Source organism: Triticum aestivum, chromosome 6B (assembly GCF_018294505.1).
Source record: "Triticum aestivum cultivar Chinese Spring chromosome 6B, IWGSC CS RefSeq v2.1, whole genome shotgun sequence".
Taxonomy (NCBI): domain Eukaryota; kingdom Viridiplantae; phylum Streptophyta; class Magnoliopsida; order Poales; family Poaceae; genus Triticum; species Triticum aestivum.
In genome coordinates this window covers 51,349,932-51,366,499 of record NC_057810.1, presented here as the reverse complement: position 1 = coordinate 51,366,499, position 16,568 = coordinate 51,349,932, and the positions used below count along the sequence as shown (strand labels likewise).

Sequence of the window (16,568 nt, the reverse complement as noted above, 5' to 3'; positions counted from 1 at the left end):
ATATGAGGTATGTATCATATAAAGATTGCATTGCACACAAAACTTGTTTCCGATCTGCCAGAACACTGAGTTCACACATTCAATTCCAAATTCAATTTGAAAAAATAGTGGAATAAGAAGACAGACACCGTGTGATGGCGGCCACCGTCCTCGGCCTTAGCATGGCCTGGCCATATATGATTGCTCCTTGGCAATATACCTCTTTAGCCTGAAGATTTTCGATGATCTTAAAGGATCCAAATATCTAATAAGCTCACAGTTCCAGAGTACTTGATAGGAAATTGACCTTCATTTCACTCATGTTATTTTTTTGAAAAATTCACTTGTTATAACTTCTTATCATCATAGAAAGTTGCTCAAACAGGTTAAAATCCATTTCAGATTAATAACGCGTGAGGTGATTTTTTGCACGAAAAGAATAATCTAATCATCTTGCAGGAGTAATAACATGCAATCAGTACTGCTAGATTGCAAGAAATGTACTGTCAAAAAGAAAGAATGCGAGAGAAAAAAATTGTGTGGCTGCTGGGATTCAAGCCCAGGTCTCCATGGCCACAACGTGGAATTCTCACCACTAAACTACAGCCACAATGATGCTCAATTTGAGCTGCCAAGCCACAATTACGAAAATATCTCCTTCAGGACCTTCTATTCCCGACTTTTTCTGTTATGTTCTCAGTCCATCTACTATAGTCCAGTTAATTACTGCATGCTCATTTCCACTAAATGTGAATATATATGTAACATTGAGCGCATGATATATCTCGGGGTCTGGGCTAACACATCTAAATCCTAGGTAGTCATCCAGGTCTCCTATAAAATTAGGAACAATAAGAGCAGAAAACACCAAGATTTCTATGATTTTTTTTAAACTTGAGCATCAAATGTTCATGCAAAAGATAATATAATAATAGTAAGGATCAACATATTTCCAACAGAACTCACCTTCTAAAATTTCTCAGGATTCTTTCGGTACACAACATAAGCCTTTGATTCAAACATTTGAGCACATGATATATCTTGAAAACTACAGCACCTTGTGCAAACCAACCTGCACAAAAGACACCATGCATTTCCTTTTTCCAGAGAAGCCACTTTTGGCAACAGGAAAAAATTGTAGTGGAAATAAATTAAAACACATTGGCATTCTTTGTGTTCTTGACATGGCAGCAAAAAAAGCACATGCTTGACCAGGCAAAATAGAATTGGCAAGATACTAAGAAGCACAACACAAACTGATCAGTAGTATAATCATTACAAAGTGAGAAGCAAAAATGTCATTGTTGGAAACAAAAAGAGATGCAATAATCTTTATAAATTCCTCCCCTTGTTCAAAGCTACATTACAGTTTAGTTGTTTGCCTTGGCGCGAGGGTGCCGGTCCCAACGTTTTGGTCAACAATATTTTTTAGTGAAATTTTAACACCCCAAAATAATTCCGAAACCCCTCCCTTTCTAAGACCATCAGCAATGGTTCTCAACATTAGCAACATTGGAAGCATTTTTTTCAGTTGCCAAAAGTATTCAATAAACAGTTTGACAGGCACACACACAGATTACAGTACAGTGCAGAGTGTTCTTCTTGCCACCTCTGTATAATCTCTGTGTCAGCTACAATTATACACATTCTGACCAGGATACAAACCTAGAGCAGCACAACAACACAAAATAAATATACTAAAAGACTAAATTAATGGGGATAACTAAGGCAATGAAAAACTAAAGTTGAAGAATGATTATATTGAAAGTTCAAATTAACAAAGACAAAGAAAGCATTTTGTTCTTAGAAAAACATTGAAAACAACTTGCAGCGGGATAAAAGCATTTCTTTGAACGGATAGTGCCACATGGCACAAATCCTCCTTGTGTGCAACTATACATCACTCATGAACACCTCTTTAAAAGGCTGATTGCTGAGATTCATGGTAAATTTGGATGATTAAAAACCATATTAATTGCATGTGTGTGTGTGTGTGTGTGTGTGTGTGTGTGTGTGTGTGTGTGTGTGTGCAAATTCCAGAAAAGCATATGGAAAAGTATAAAAGTCAGAAAATGTATTTTCTGTCTAGGAAGAAACAGATATAATAATCTTGTCCATAAAAATTTATTAATAGATAGGAAATTATCTTGTCTAAGATCTAGTACATACTATAGAATGAATATTGCAGCAAGAATTGCTAGAACAGTTGACCAGTCCAACCAAATTAACACCATGCTACAATATTTGATAAAAACTAATGCACATGTATATGCATGATTACTGAAGATGGCAAGATTTAGTTTAATTTGCAGGAAATGGTTCACTTAAGGTCATTCGTACTGCCCATTAATATTTTAAGTTTAGAATATGTCGGACCTACATAACATACAGGAAGCGGATCATGACTAACTTTATATGTATATATGAATACTCTACACTTACTGTAAGAATAAGATTGTGCAAATTGCTCGAGCTAAATGATCCAAATAGGTGAAGTATGAGTGGCACAATGGATCAAATCACCAGTACATAATATCTTTATAGATGATGATATCTGAAAGATTCTGACTAATGGGTCTAATTGTCATAACCAATGGGATGTGGTCCTGCACGGTAGCATATGATTTTTAGCCCATGGTTAGGGAAAAACATCGTTAACCATGAGAAACGGAGATGGACATGTTACCCCGTGTCAAAGTCCTGTCGGCCTGAACCTTTCGCTTGTTAGCATAGTGGTGTTTCTCTTAATATTTGATAACCGAAAAGTAGAAAACGAGCATCAGTAAAGATCGGATAGTATATGAACTTGCATTGTGTTGTGATAGTGTCAAGGCAGCGGGGATGGTAAACTGATATACCTCTTTTGTTGCTAATGTGCAATGGTTCACGGTTGCTTGTCGCTCTCACATCATGGTAGCTCGAATGATTGTTCTTTTGTAGAATGGCAGCTTCCTAAAAAGTTAAATGCAAGATGTTAGATAGGCATTACAGCTCTCATCATTGTTACAAGAGCATGCAGAATGGTTTAAATAACTGCAAGTTTATATCTACGGTGCAGGATCAACGCTTTTAGCACAGAGAATAATTACATCTGACATAGAATGTGCACTTAGTGGGCCGACATGTGACATGATCGCGCTGCAGGAGAGTACAATGTAATTTTACCTTCACTGTCGGTGACACATGTCGGATTGTTGTCCGTTGACCCTCTCATGATGTGATTGCTTCCAGTGCTCTAGGAGAAACAAAGCCGCATTAATAGTGATTTGGCAAAACGTATGTTGACCGGGAACAACAAAAGTTGACATCATATAAAAGATCATGTCGAACTCATACGGTGTGATAACCGGAACTCTGTACATCAAGTAGTAATCTTATTATTACTACTCTTTTCACAAAAAAAATAGTAGCAAGCATAACAGTTATAGGCATGTTCATACATCCGACAAATAACAACATCATGCCCAGGCATATCACCACTCTAGTGCCAATGCCATACCAGCAGGAAAGTATCAGTACATGGTTTATTAGCATGATATGAAAACATAAAGCCATAAATAGTCAAGAAGAGGGGGTGTGGCGGGGAGTGTGAAGCGAGTTTGCTCGAGGACTTACTATAGCATTTTTCATGAGGAAATACATAAAAGAAATTAGCGTGTACACATCTCTTGAGCAAGGAAACATACCATGTCTGGTTCGTACATGGACCCACAAGCAGAAGTATAAATAAGACTGAAATAATCTAAGAATATTATCATTACAGAGCAACGATTTCTGAACTTGCTGTCTTTACCTGCTCTGAATTACTGATACAGTAATCATATCATAATCATCACTGATTGTTATAGGTTTCACTTTTTTTTGCAAAACTCCACAGACTATCTGTATATGGCAAGGTAATGACGATAGACGCTATGGTTGTAGATACACAGTAAAAGATCATATTGAAGTATAAATCCCAAAACACATGCTCTTTCAAAGAAATTTTGAAACATAACAGCTTGCTACTTGAAGGCTACTCATGGCTTGGCTGTGTGGATTTTAGAACCGCATACCTCAGGTGGAGCATAGTTCGACGTTCCGGCGAAATCAGTAGAACAGGGATACTGGATGCTTCCCTAGAGGGACTTGAGCCTGTCTTTCATGTATCAGACCATCTCACAATAGTATCCTGCACAAAGAGGAATAAGCATTTACCTTTTAGTGAGGGCTTCAATCATGGAGATAAATAAAAACATTTTGAGTTCACAAAGTGTCTTCAGTATAAATTCCATGAAAGACTACAGTCATACTCATTGCATCGCTTATCTGAAGAAACATTAAATATTTGGTGTGAAACATGTACTTTTTGGAAGGAGATGTTTCCAATACAACCACTGCTACTGAGAAAATTTGTGGCAGGAAGGCAAATTGAATTAAGAATAAACCGGACATGCTAATTCAGCCATATGCAGTGTACATATGCAGTGTACATGAATGAAATACATATCCCCTCTGCACATATATGGACTCACAGTATATACAGACCTAAAGTACACTCCATATGCAGTGTACATGTTCTTGGAATACACACACGACCTAGAAATATACATCGACTTGAAATACACACACCGGCCTGCATTATTTATGGACCCAAAATACACACACCAGCCTGCAGTTTTGGACATGGCTCTGCAAAGACTTGGAGTACTATCCAAACTTATGCCCAACTATTCCACTAAGGCACTGTCAAATACTATTTTTGGTGTGGTTTGTTATTCAGTTAATTTGCTTGTCTCACCAGTTTGGCTAACAAATGTCATGCTATCAGTCTGAGGGGATGAACAATTCATCAACTGAAAAAGTGTAATCTAGTTGCTTGTACCAGTCTCAATCATGGCAGGTAATATTTAGAACTAAGGTAGATGGGGGGCTCACCAGTGCTGGGTGGGAGGTCAAGAGGGAGGGGTGTTGGCCTGCTCCTCCACATCCACCTCCTCTGGCCGATCTACATGCTGCACCTACAGAGACGGGATGAGGCAGGGGAGGTCGAAGAACCCGCAGCAGCTTCCCCATTTGCCTTCCTTCACATAACAGCAGGCACTCACGCATCAAAAAAGAAGAAGAAAAACAAAGGAAGAAAAGGTGAGGAAGGATCCATACCGAGGCTCTTGGAGGGAATGCTGCGTCCCCTACGCCGCCACCTTTGCCTCGCCTCGCCGTTCCTCCTTCCCTCCGGCGGGAGCCGAGGCCGGGGCGGGGGGGGGGGTAGGGTTTGGGCGTTAGGAGGGGGAGAGAGAGGTGAGGCGGGAGGAAGAGGAGAGGGGGTGGCACGAGTGCGGGCGGAGCAGACGGGCGCGACATGGGTCGCCGGCCGGATGAAGGAGGTGATGGCGGCGGGGAGCAGACGGGCGTGGGCGCGACAGTCGCCGCCGCCGTCGCCAGATTAGGAGCGAGTGAGGGAGGGAGGGAGGCGGCTGCGGGAGGAGAGGAAGCGAGCGAGGGAGGAGGCGGCGGGGTGGCACGGCAGGGAGGCGGGCTCGAGAGAGAGGTGAGGCGGGAGGAAGGAGGAGAGGGCGGCGGCGTGGAAGGAGGAGAGGGAGGCGCGGTCGCGGGAGAAGGAGGCGACGGCGGCTAGGTCTCTACTGAGCCGCTGCAATATATACCTATAAGTGAAATGACGAAAATGCCCTCGGCGGGGCACGAGAATTACACGCGGTGGCATGAGATTTTTACGGCGAGCAGTAACTATTCATTGCGACAGTGTCGCGGGATTGATCCAACGGCCGAGCTCTTCCACGTGGTCGATCCTACGGACCAGATCGCATCAAGCGGCCCGATCCGACGGCCAGGAATCCAAACGGCTGAGGAGCCGGGAGGATCCTCCGAATCCTTATTTCTCGATTTCGGGGCGCTCTTCATTTTTCCGGTTCTTCGTGCGTGTGTTAGGGTGTGTTTGTAGGGGTCAAGAACTTTGTATTATTTCGTGATTTGAATGCAAGCATACTTTCTGAAAAAAATACGAAATTCAAACAATTCAAGAAAAGTTGAGCCAGGAAATAAAAATATGTACTTTATCGACCTGCTCTTTTTTTATCGGATAACCTTCTTCTCTTTTTTCGACTGAAACGAAGTGAAATCGCCGCCACATCCCCATCCCCATCCCCATCTGCTCTGCCGTCGCCGGCGCTCCACCTCCGATGGCTCCTCCGCACCTCAACTCTCTTCCCAAGCCCCAATCCCTTCCCTCCTTCCGCTCGCCGCTTCATCCTCTTCTCTTCCGTCGCCTCCGGAGTCCGGACGGCCGACCCGGTTCTGGGGCGGTTGGAGGATGCAGCCGCCGCCGGGAGAGGCAACGGGCTGCGGCTACGGCGGCAAGGGAAAGGTGAGCACCGAGCAGCACCAACTCGCATCTGAGCTTCTGCATTGTATTTATTTATTTATTTATTGTTGGTTCGCATCGACACCCACCCCAGACCCGTGAAATCGATTCTGAGTCCTCTACCTGCTCCTCCGTTAATCATAAATCAATAATCCATTCAAAGTGCGTGCTACGATGTTGTCTGGAGTGGCTTGCACACATGTGATGGGGCGAGCAAAGATTCCTTCCTAGCCGCTGCAGGCGTGGATCTAGATGATTACTTCTAAGTTCATTCATTAGCAAAAAGAACAGTAACTCGTTAACATTAGGCATTGTGGATCTAGAGGTGGGTTGAAGTTAATTAACTCTTGATGACTGTTGAATCTCGAGCTATGGCCGGTCGATGTCGGCTTTAGCTTGGATCTAGAGGTGAATTAAGGTTAATTAACGTCCGATGACTGTTAAAATATCGAGCTATGAGCTGTCAATGTCGGCTTTAGCTTGGATCTAGAGGTGAATTAAGGTTAATCAACTCTCGATGAATGTTAAATATAGAGCTATGACCTGTCCATGTCGGCGTTAGGCGTGGATCTAGATAACAATCCACCCAACTGCTACTTAGTAAAAATGGTAAAATGCAAAGGCATCTTCCTCCCAGTGAAGTCTGCATACTACTGCCTCCCAATACAGGTCCATCTCTTCTTTTGAACAGAACAGGTCCATCTCTACCAGCGAGCCAGTTCTGCATCTTTAGGAAAAATTAACCATAAATATTTCTCTACCCATCTCTAGGGTGCAAGAGGGACGTGTTTGCTCAAGCGACTTCCACGAGAAGCAGCCATGGCTCCCTGGTCGGTTGCTGCATGCCGTGAGTGGCGCGCTTTAGTTTAGAGTAATCACCGCAAGCAAAGGCTTCTCGATCTACTCTTACCAAGCTCATGCTCCCTATTGCAGGTAAATCTCTTACCAAGCTCAAGGTTATCTTTATCTGCCTACATTTTTGACCTTTGGAGAGCTAATTTCCCTTTGGCTTATATATGCAGTGCTCAGTCCATTTTAGACCTTCACCAGTACGAGCAGCAGGACCCAACATCCATCCATCTTCAAGGTAATATCGGATCCCCTCTGTTTAGCTGGCTTTGCTTACATCAATCGATATAGGTGCCTCAAGTTTGCCTATTTCTGTTGTTTCTCATGCTTATAAATTGTTCACTGTGTAATCATGTTAGCATTCTAGTGCAGCCCTTCCCTGTCTTTTTTTCTGGAAATCTTGATTAGCTACAACGAATGGTGGAGATGATATGTTGGTTCATCTTTGTTACAGCAAAAAACAGCAAAAATGGCGATGGTCCTGGATGCTTTTGCATCCTACGTGCAAAATATGCTCACCGAGATGGTGAGCGAGGAGGTGCACATGCTGCTAGGAGTCACAGACGAGATCGAGAAGATGGACGTTAAGCTTAAGGATCTCAAGAACTTCCTAGCCGACGCTGATAGGAGAAATATCACTGACAACAGCGTGCAAGAGTGAGTGGCCCAGCTCAAGCGTGCCATGTATGAAGCTGCCGACATCCTCGACCTCTGCCAGCTCAAGGCCATGGAGCGGGGTCTGTCAACTAAAGATGCGGGGTGCTTCAACCCCTTGCTCTTCTGCATGCGGAATCCCTCCCATGCCCACGCCATCGGCACCCGCATCAAGGCGCTCAACAAGAGGCTCAGTGTCATCAAGGAGAGAAGCGCTGCCTTTAGCTTCATCCCTCTTGGTTCCTATGAGGATCGTAGCAGCAAGGTGCAAGCCTCTCATTCTGGAAATAAGAGACGCGAGACATCAGGGGTGTTTGACCGGTCGGGTGTAGTTGGAGAGAAGATCGAACAAGACACAAGAAAGCTGGTTGAGATCATGCTGAGTGAAAAGGAATGCAATCCCAGCATCATGGTGTTCGCCATTGTTGATGTCGGTGGAATCGGCAAGACCACTCTTGCCCAGAAGGTCTTCAATGACGAAACCTTGAACAACGAGTTTGTGAAGACAATATGGTTGAGCATCAACAAGGACTTCGATGAGGTTGAGTTGCTCAGGACAATCATCACACAAACCGGGGGAGTACATGGTGGTGAAAAGGCGTTGGCTGTGCTTCAGCCAATCCTTGCCACTACCTTGAAAGGGAAGAAGGTATTCCTGGTGCTAGATGATGTTTGGAACCATGGAGCATGGGATGATATGCTTAAAGCACCCTTGGCTAATGTTGTGGCTCGAGGTAGCCGAGTCCTCGTCACTACTAGAGATGAAAGGGTAGTTCGAGGGATGAAAGCTGCGCTTCCGTACCACCATGTCAACAAGTTGGAGGAGGAGGATGCCTGGTTATTGCTCAAGAAACAGGTTTGTAACTGAACTCCATGTATCTTCATTAATTACTGGCTCCATGCTTAATTTCTAGTAGAGATAGTAAGGCTACTCTAGTGGGTTGTCTCTTATTGCATGATGGGTGTCTATATTAAACTTTCCCAAGGCATAGCTTCCAGAGATTTGTATCTTAGCCACTTCCATTTAATAAGTTGTAACGTCATTCTAGCTTTTGTATGGTGTCACCTTAGATTTTTTCCAAGGCCTTGTGATAACTAGGATGCCGCATTGGTGTTTTTCCTACATTACGATGTTAAGAACATGTGCGCCTTTCCTTGGAATAGATGGATTGGTGGCCTGATAATTTGGCGCCCTCTTTATTTTTGAGGTTACAAAATGGTACATACAAGACATGGACACTATAATTATGCCACCACACACACATGCAAAACCACATGGGTGTGCTCTGAGTAAAAAAGGCACAATACTTTAAGCCTAGCCATCAAATTCGTTATGTGTTGATAAAACTGGACAACCTCACTACCACAACACTAGACCTCATGCTCATATACTCCCACATGTATCATTTTTCGTGGTACATTGAAAACAGTTGCATGACCTCTGTTCTGAAAGAGATGTACCTTTAGAGTTGAGCACAAGAATTAAGTGTGCGAGTAAAATTCCCATATTGTTCTTTACCTTTTACTCACAAGAGCTGTCACCTTGGGAACACACTAGCAGACACTAGGCCAAGCTGTCAGTAGGATAGCCTGTAGCTTGTCAGCAGTTGGGGTCGGGACAGGAAGGCCCTGGTGGGTCGATCCTTGAATTGTACTATCTAGTATGGCTTTATACAAGATTGGTAGGTCGTATCACACTAGGATTAGAGTTATCCCTGCTTTGAGTTTGGAATCCCCACTATAGCAGGAGCTATAGCTTGTATGTTAATCTCAAGCTACTAACAAAGATTAGTCTTGTCCCTAAACTCTCCCTCATCCTCTGATCCACACAAACTCTAACAAGAGCATTAAGTTACCTTGTATCCTTTCAAAATCTGGTATACTATCTCTCTTTAAGAGATTATTTTTCCTTTTGGAATGTTAATTTTGAAATTTATATAGTCGCCACCTGAAATGCAATTCCAAGCAAAATTGTTAATTATGGATATAAAGTAGAAATGCAAGAAACTAGCAAGGTGGTATTGTTTCCATTCTCGGCCTTTGGCCAAGATTCAGTTGTGTTCAGCTGGAGGAGTCAATAAACAAACAATAATTGATATGTTATTAATACTGGAGCCCAACCCTATTGCTGGTCGCTTCCATGATCCCGACATCCAAATCGCACACGCGGAGGAAGGAGGTCACCCACCAAGCCATCTCCTGCCTGGGTACTATTCCCATCTTTCACCATCCCCACCTTGTCATCCACCACAAATGTACTAGCGGCGTTGTCGTGCCATCAAATCGTGGTGGTCTCACCCTCCCCTATCTCGTCCTCCGCAGATCCTAACCATAGGGGCTACTCGCTGCCGCCGTCCAGTACCAGCCCACTAGTTGTCTTAACACCCCCTCCCCCCCCACCCGTGGTCGGCGATGATATTGCCCCGCCCTACCTCTACCACTGCACTGAACCATCCCGTCTAAATCCCCTCTCAACGACGGTATCCCAACAAAAGACCCGCTAATCTATTGTAAACAAATTTACTGAAAATCAATAATCAGCTAGAACAGAAGTCTTAATCTTGAAAAGAAATGTTCAAATAATATATTGCTCAGAACATAACATAATTCACTGTTAGTTAGAAAAAAATTAATGAGCTGAACAAAAATCAATATGAACAACAATTTGTTGGGAGAATGTGTGTCCAATCCAACACCCAGGTGCCTTCATGGATACAAATTTTGGTTCGTATTGATGATATTGTAAATTACATTACGGGTTTCCTTAGAAAAATCATGCTTATTTGAAAATCTAGATTGTAATATAAAATTAAATTCAAAAATAGATGAAACCCTTCAGTGCCATGTAATATTCCTCCACACAATTAACGATGTAATTTAGTTAGTGCTATAGATGATAAACATGAAGGCGAGCCTTGGCGCAGTGGTAAAGCTGCTGCCTTGTGACCATGAGGTCACGGGTTCAAGTCCTGGAAACAGCCTCTTACAGAAATGTAGGGAAAGGCTGCGTACTATAGACCCAAAGTGGTCGGACCCTTCCCTGGACCCTGCGCAAGCGGGAGCTACATGCACCGGGCTGCCCTATAGATGATAAACATATAAAGAATTCCGGTTAAAAAGAAAGTAAAAACTCATCATCATGTTATGGTGCATGTTTGATGTTAGAATGCTTACGTGCTAGGTATTTCAACTCACATCAACGTCTCGATTATCAGTTCCTTCACTTGACAATTCAGTTTAGGTAGTACACTAACTGGTCCTTTTCTTTCACAAGCTCATTGTTGACTAAATAGAACAATAGCTGCTAACAAACTATTATTCTTGTAAGGCAAACTGCTTCTTATGGTCTTCATTGGCTTAAACTTATTTACAGGTAGTCTCAAGTGAGGCAGATGCACGTGAAATTGATATTCTCAAGGACATTGGGTTGCAAATTATAGCAAAATGTGATGGTTTGCCTCTTGCTGTGAAAGTAATGGGAGGACTGTTGTGTCAGAAAGGCAAAAATTATCATGCGTGGGAGATGGTTCTGCATGACTCCATATGGTCGGTATCTGAAATGCCCGAAGAGTTAAACCATGCAGTATATTTAAGCTATGAAGATTTGCCGCCTTGTATCAAACAATGCTTTTTGTACTACTCCCTTCTCCCTAAAACTGCATTGTTCTTTTGGAACAACATCATTGGCATGTGGATCAGTGAAGGATTTCTTCATGGCTCAGAAGACTTGGAGGAATTAGGAAGGGAGTACTATAAGGAGTTGATATTGAGGAACCTGATAGAGCCAAATACACAGTACATGAGTCGATCTTTGTGCAACATACATGATGTTGTTCGCTTGTTTGGTCAATTTGTGGCTAGAGATGAGGCACTAGCAGCCCACAGTGGAGAAATTAGTTTTGTTAGCAAGCTTAAAGTGCAAAAGTTTATTCGGTTATCTCTAGAAAGCCAAGCATCGGAATCAGATGGGTTAGACTGGAGTTCCTTACAAACACAACAAACATTGAGAACACTAATATCAGTTGGCCACATAAATATGAAGCCTGGTGATTCTTTGGTTAATTTTCCATGCCTACGTACTTTAGATATAAAATCTGCACATGTTGTAGCATTGCTTGAATCTTTGCATAAACTCAGGCATCTGAGGTATCTGTCCTTGGAAGAAACGGATATTTCCAGTCTACCAGATTGCATTGGAAAGATGAAATTCTTGCAGTACATTAGCCTTAAAGGATGCAAAGAAATTGTGCAAGTTCCACATAGCATTGTAATGTTAGAGCAGCTAAGGTATCTTGACCTCAGGGAAACAAATATAAGTGACATACCTGGGGGGTTCAGTGTTTTAACAAACTTGAGGATAGTACGTGGTTTTCCAGCTTGTGAGGATGGTGATTGCTGCAGTTTGGAAGAATTGGGTCCTCTTTCTCGGCTCAAAGATCTTGGAATAGATGGATTGGAGAACGTAACTGCTTCCTTATTATTAGCTTGTAGGTGAGAAGGTGAATCTTACCAGGCTATTATTAGCTTGTAGTAGTAGACTGGGAGACGATGGACTGATTAAAGAGGAAGATAGTGTGTCTGAGGAAGAGCAACAACGAATGGAGAAGGTTTTTGATGAGCTCCGCCCTCCGCTCAGGTTAGAAAATCTTGATATCAGAGGATATTTTGGCCAACGGCTCCCAAGGTGGATGATGTCATCATTAGATGTGCCCCTCAAGAGCTTAAGGATTCTGTTCATTGTTGACCTAGCTTGCTGCACACAGCTTCCGGATGGCTTGTGTCAGCTCCCCTGTTTGGAGTACATTCAGATCGATCGTGCTCCAGCCATCAAGCGTGTTGGACCAGATTTTCTGCAATCCTACCATCACCACAGTCCTCGTCCTTCCCAGATGGTGGCTGCATTTCCGAGATTGGATAGGATGCAACTAATAGGAATGGTGGAATGGGAGGAGTGGGAGTGGGAGGAGCAACTGCAAGCCTTTCCTGTCTTGCAGGAACTTAGGCTGGAGCGGTGCAAATTGAAGTGTCTTCCTCCCGGCCTTGCTTCCTAGGCAAGGGCTTTGAATGAATTATGCATATACTGTGTCCGCGGTCTCATCTCTCTAGAGAACTTTCCATCTCTGGTTGAGCTGGATCTGTATGAAATCCTTGACCTGGAGAGGATCACTAATCTTCCAAGACTGCAGAAGCTTACCATCGAAGGCTGCCCAAAGCTTAAGGCGTTGGAAGGTGTTCCTGCACTCCAGAGGCTCATACTCACGGACAAAGATATGGACACTCTCCCAGAATACATGGGAAGTATAAACCCATGGCATTTGGAGCTATACTGCAGCCTAGCACTGCTCGCTTCCATAGCCGCAGGACAATCTGGCCCTGAGTGGGACAAGTTCAGCCATGTTGAGCATGTCAAGGCATATGCACGCGAAGGAGGTAATTCAAGGAAATGGTATGTCTTCTACACAGCTAAACCATACAGCTTGGAGACAAATGTCAGCCACTCTTTCATGTCCAGAGGTAATTTAGCATTACTTCTTCATCTTAATTTGTCTGTTTACACTATTTATTTAGTTTGTTCTCTTATGGTTGTTTCCTCCTTTCATCCACAAGCTAGAGTTTTGAATATATTTGCTACATTCGCATTCCCTTTGAATACCCCCTTCGACAGTAGTACACTTGGACATCAAATACATGGTAGTAATGACAACATTGACATGACTACCTTCTTCTACAACAACAACAACAACAACAAAGCCTTTAGTCCCAAGCAAGTTGGGGTAGGCTAGAGGTGAAACCCATAAGATCTCGCAACCAACTCATGGCTCTGGCACATGGATAGCAAGCTTCCATGCACCCCTGTCCATAGCTAGCTCTTCGGTGATACCCCAATCCTTCAGGTCTCTCTTAACGGACTCCTCCCATGTCAAATTCGGTCTACCCCGCCCTCTCTTGACATTCTCCGCACGCTTTAGCCATCCGCTATGCACTGGAGCTTCTGGAGGCCTGCGCTGGATATGCCCAAACCATCTCAGACGATGTTGGACAAGCTTCTCTTCAATTGGTGCTACCCCAACTCTATCTCGTATATCATCATTCCGGACTCGATCCTTCCTTGTGTGACTACCTTCTTCTCTAAAAAAAATAATTGAATGGCTTTTTATTGCTTTGTGATGGCTATATGTTTACCAATGCTTCTTTCTGATTTGACTGCACTCCCTCATGACCTAAATATCTTCTATACTCAGTTTTTCCCCTAGGTTACATCTAAATTTTAAATGAAGAGTAGTATCTTTACAAATTATTAAAGCTCATGTATGATTTATGGATCTCACTGTTTTAACATGGTCACATTTGGGCTCTTGCCTTGTAAGTCATGGATTTGTATCCACTTCTATTCTTTCTTCTCATGCAGGAACCTTTACTTGTTTTGAGGACGCACAAAGATTTGAGTCTCTCTTCAAAATGACGAGAAAAACCTTTAGCTACATCTGCAGCTTGGTGATGGGGCCATCAATGGAAGATATGAAGAGCTACACCTTTGTTGACGGGAGGGTGTTGTCTTTAGAAGATCGGGTAGCCGTTGCACTTAGAAGGTTGCAGTCCAGTGAGCCAACAGAGAGCATAGCATCCTCTCTTGGTGTCAAAGATTCAATCATCTTGTTGGTAATTGAGAGGTTTGTTGATACTATGCGGGAGCGGGCAAACCACCACTCAAGCTGGCCAGATTGTAGTGAAAAGGATGAAATCAAATCAAAGTTTGACAAGATCCACAATATGCATAACTGTTGCGGGGTTATATGTACAACGCACATCCCATTTGGACCAAACTGCAGCCATGAGAAGAATGATAGCATTCGGATGCAGCTTGTCATTGATCCAGACATGAGGTTCAAGAACATTTGGTTGGGACCGGCAAGTAGCATGAACCAGTCGAGCCTTTTGCAGGACTCTGAAATCTTCCAGGAGTGCGAGAAGGGTGCTTGGCTGAATGGTAGCAACCTGAAGGTAGCATTAGATGGACCAGAAGTCGGGGAATACATAATTGGTGATGCAGGATATCCTCTTCTCCCATGGTTACTCACACCTTATCAGGAAGAAGACCTCTCAGATTCCAAGGCAGAGTTCAATAGGAGACACTCTGCAGCCACAACTTGTGCTCTGAAGGCACTCGCAAGGCTCAAAGACACATGGAAGTGCCTGCAGGGAGAGGCGTGGTGGCCTGCCAATGTGAAAACTCGAAGTAGAATGATATATGCCTGCTGCAGGTTGCATAACATAGTCATAGAAATGGAGGATGATGCAGCCATGCTGAGCACCAAGCGGAGGAATTACTCCAAGGAAGTGCGCCAGATAGCAAAGGAGGATGCTGTGAGGGCGAGGGATATGCTATCGCAATACTTCTTGGCCAGCAGGTCATATGAATGGGGAGGTGAATTACCATAACTTCTCCTACATCTTAATTTGATCGTTTGGTTGCTCTGTTCACTAATTTTTCATATTTATTTCCTCCTGCTGGATGCAGAGCAGGATGATGAAGCAGCTTCATCAGGCTCAGGGGGTAAAACCAAGAGACAAGAAGCGCATGCAAGAACAGAAGATGAAGAGATCATTAACTAGGTGCTACTGCTACCACACTGTGCTTCAAGTCCTGTTATTGAAACTGCTAGTGGGAATCCTAGTCCTGTTCCCACCAGTTAAAGTCATAATTCTAATCTTACCCGGCCATCTGTAAATACCAGAGTTCTCTTCTTGGTTTGTTCTCTTGATTGGCACTAATGCTAGTGAGAATTTTTAACTGCTTAACTCCCTTGGTTGCTAGTATATAGTAATTACATAATAGAAAGAATGGTAATCGATACAACTATTAGCAATGTGTTAGCTGAGACTCCGTATTGGCAATTTCTTTTACTGATGGTTCATTCAATAGCATGTGTGATCCTGTTAATAAAGTTAGCATCCTGCTATGCATGGAATTGAAAATTCTTGATATGCTGAACCCCGGTGCGTGGTCGTATATATCTGATATAATCAAAACCTTGGTTTGATCAGGTGAAAGGGGAGCTACATCCCTGCTGGATGTGTTTAGAGCTTTTGAATGCATGAATGCAGAGCAGACGTGGTGAAAGGGAAGCCAGCCTACTTTGACGCTGCAGCTCGAACTGAAACTCAACATTCTTTTTAAGTTGTGCTACTGTATTTGTCAAAGACAAGTGTTGTCATGTAGTCTGTACTTGGTGGAAACACCTTCATCTCAGCAGAACTTCAGTAGTAGTAGTAAAACAGAGTCATCTTTTTCTTGCTTTCTTATATCTGGTTTGTTGGTTGGAGGTGTGATGGCAATTCCCATGTAATAGTAACCAACTTGTTCAGACGTAACGAGGGCAATTTCACAGTACTTAGTGCTACTACCAGTTAACTGGTACTTATGAGAAAATGCAGTAAAGAAGTAAGACTGGTATTTTAAGTCAATTATTATTCCTGAGATCGTCCATGAAACTCCAGTAATAGTCTCGAAACAGAGTTCCCATGCCCTCCGTTTTTGTGTTTCCAATGGTAAGACGTTGCATCCTCAAATACGGGTGCACAGAAATTGCTTGCTTGCTTCCTCTTGACACACCACATCAGAATCACAACAATGTTATGTGCAGTTTTGCTCTTCCTCGACTGACAAGGGACAACAACTTTGGAACATTTCATTATCGATCCTGTGTAAAATATAGCAAGGGTG

The 16,568-nt window shown here is 43.1% G+C and overlaps 1 long non-coding RNA gene and 1 pseudogene across 1 annotated transcript; one reads left to right on the top strand and one right to left on the bottom strand.

Moving 5' to 3' along the window:
• Positions 1 to 1,967: 1,967 nt before the first annotated feature.
• On the bottom strand, positions 1,968 to 5,150 carry LOC123133422 (uncharacterized). The gene is made up of 4 exons (XR_006465251.1): positions 4,897 to 5,150; positions 4,035 to 4,150; positions 3,145 to 3,214; positions 1,968 to 2,931 (listed from the first exon to the last, which is right to left on the bottom strand). It is a non-coding gene; the product is annotated as an uncharacterized lncRNA (long non-coding RNA).
• A 912-nt stretch (positions 5,151 to 6,062) lies between these two features.
• LOC123135710 (putative disease resistance protein RGA4) lies at positions 6,063 to 16,309 on the top strand (annotated as a pseudogene).
• Positions 16,310 to 16,568: the final 259 nt, after the last annotated feature.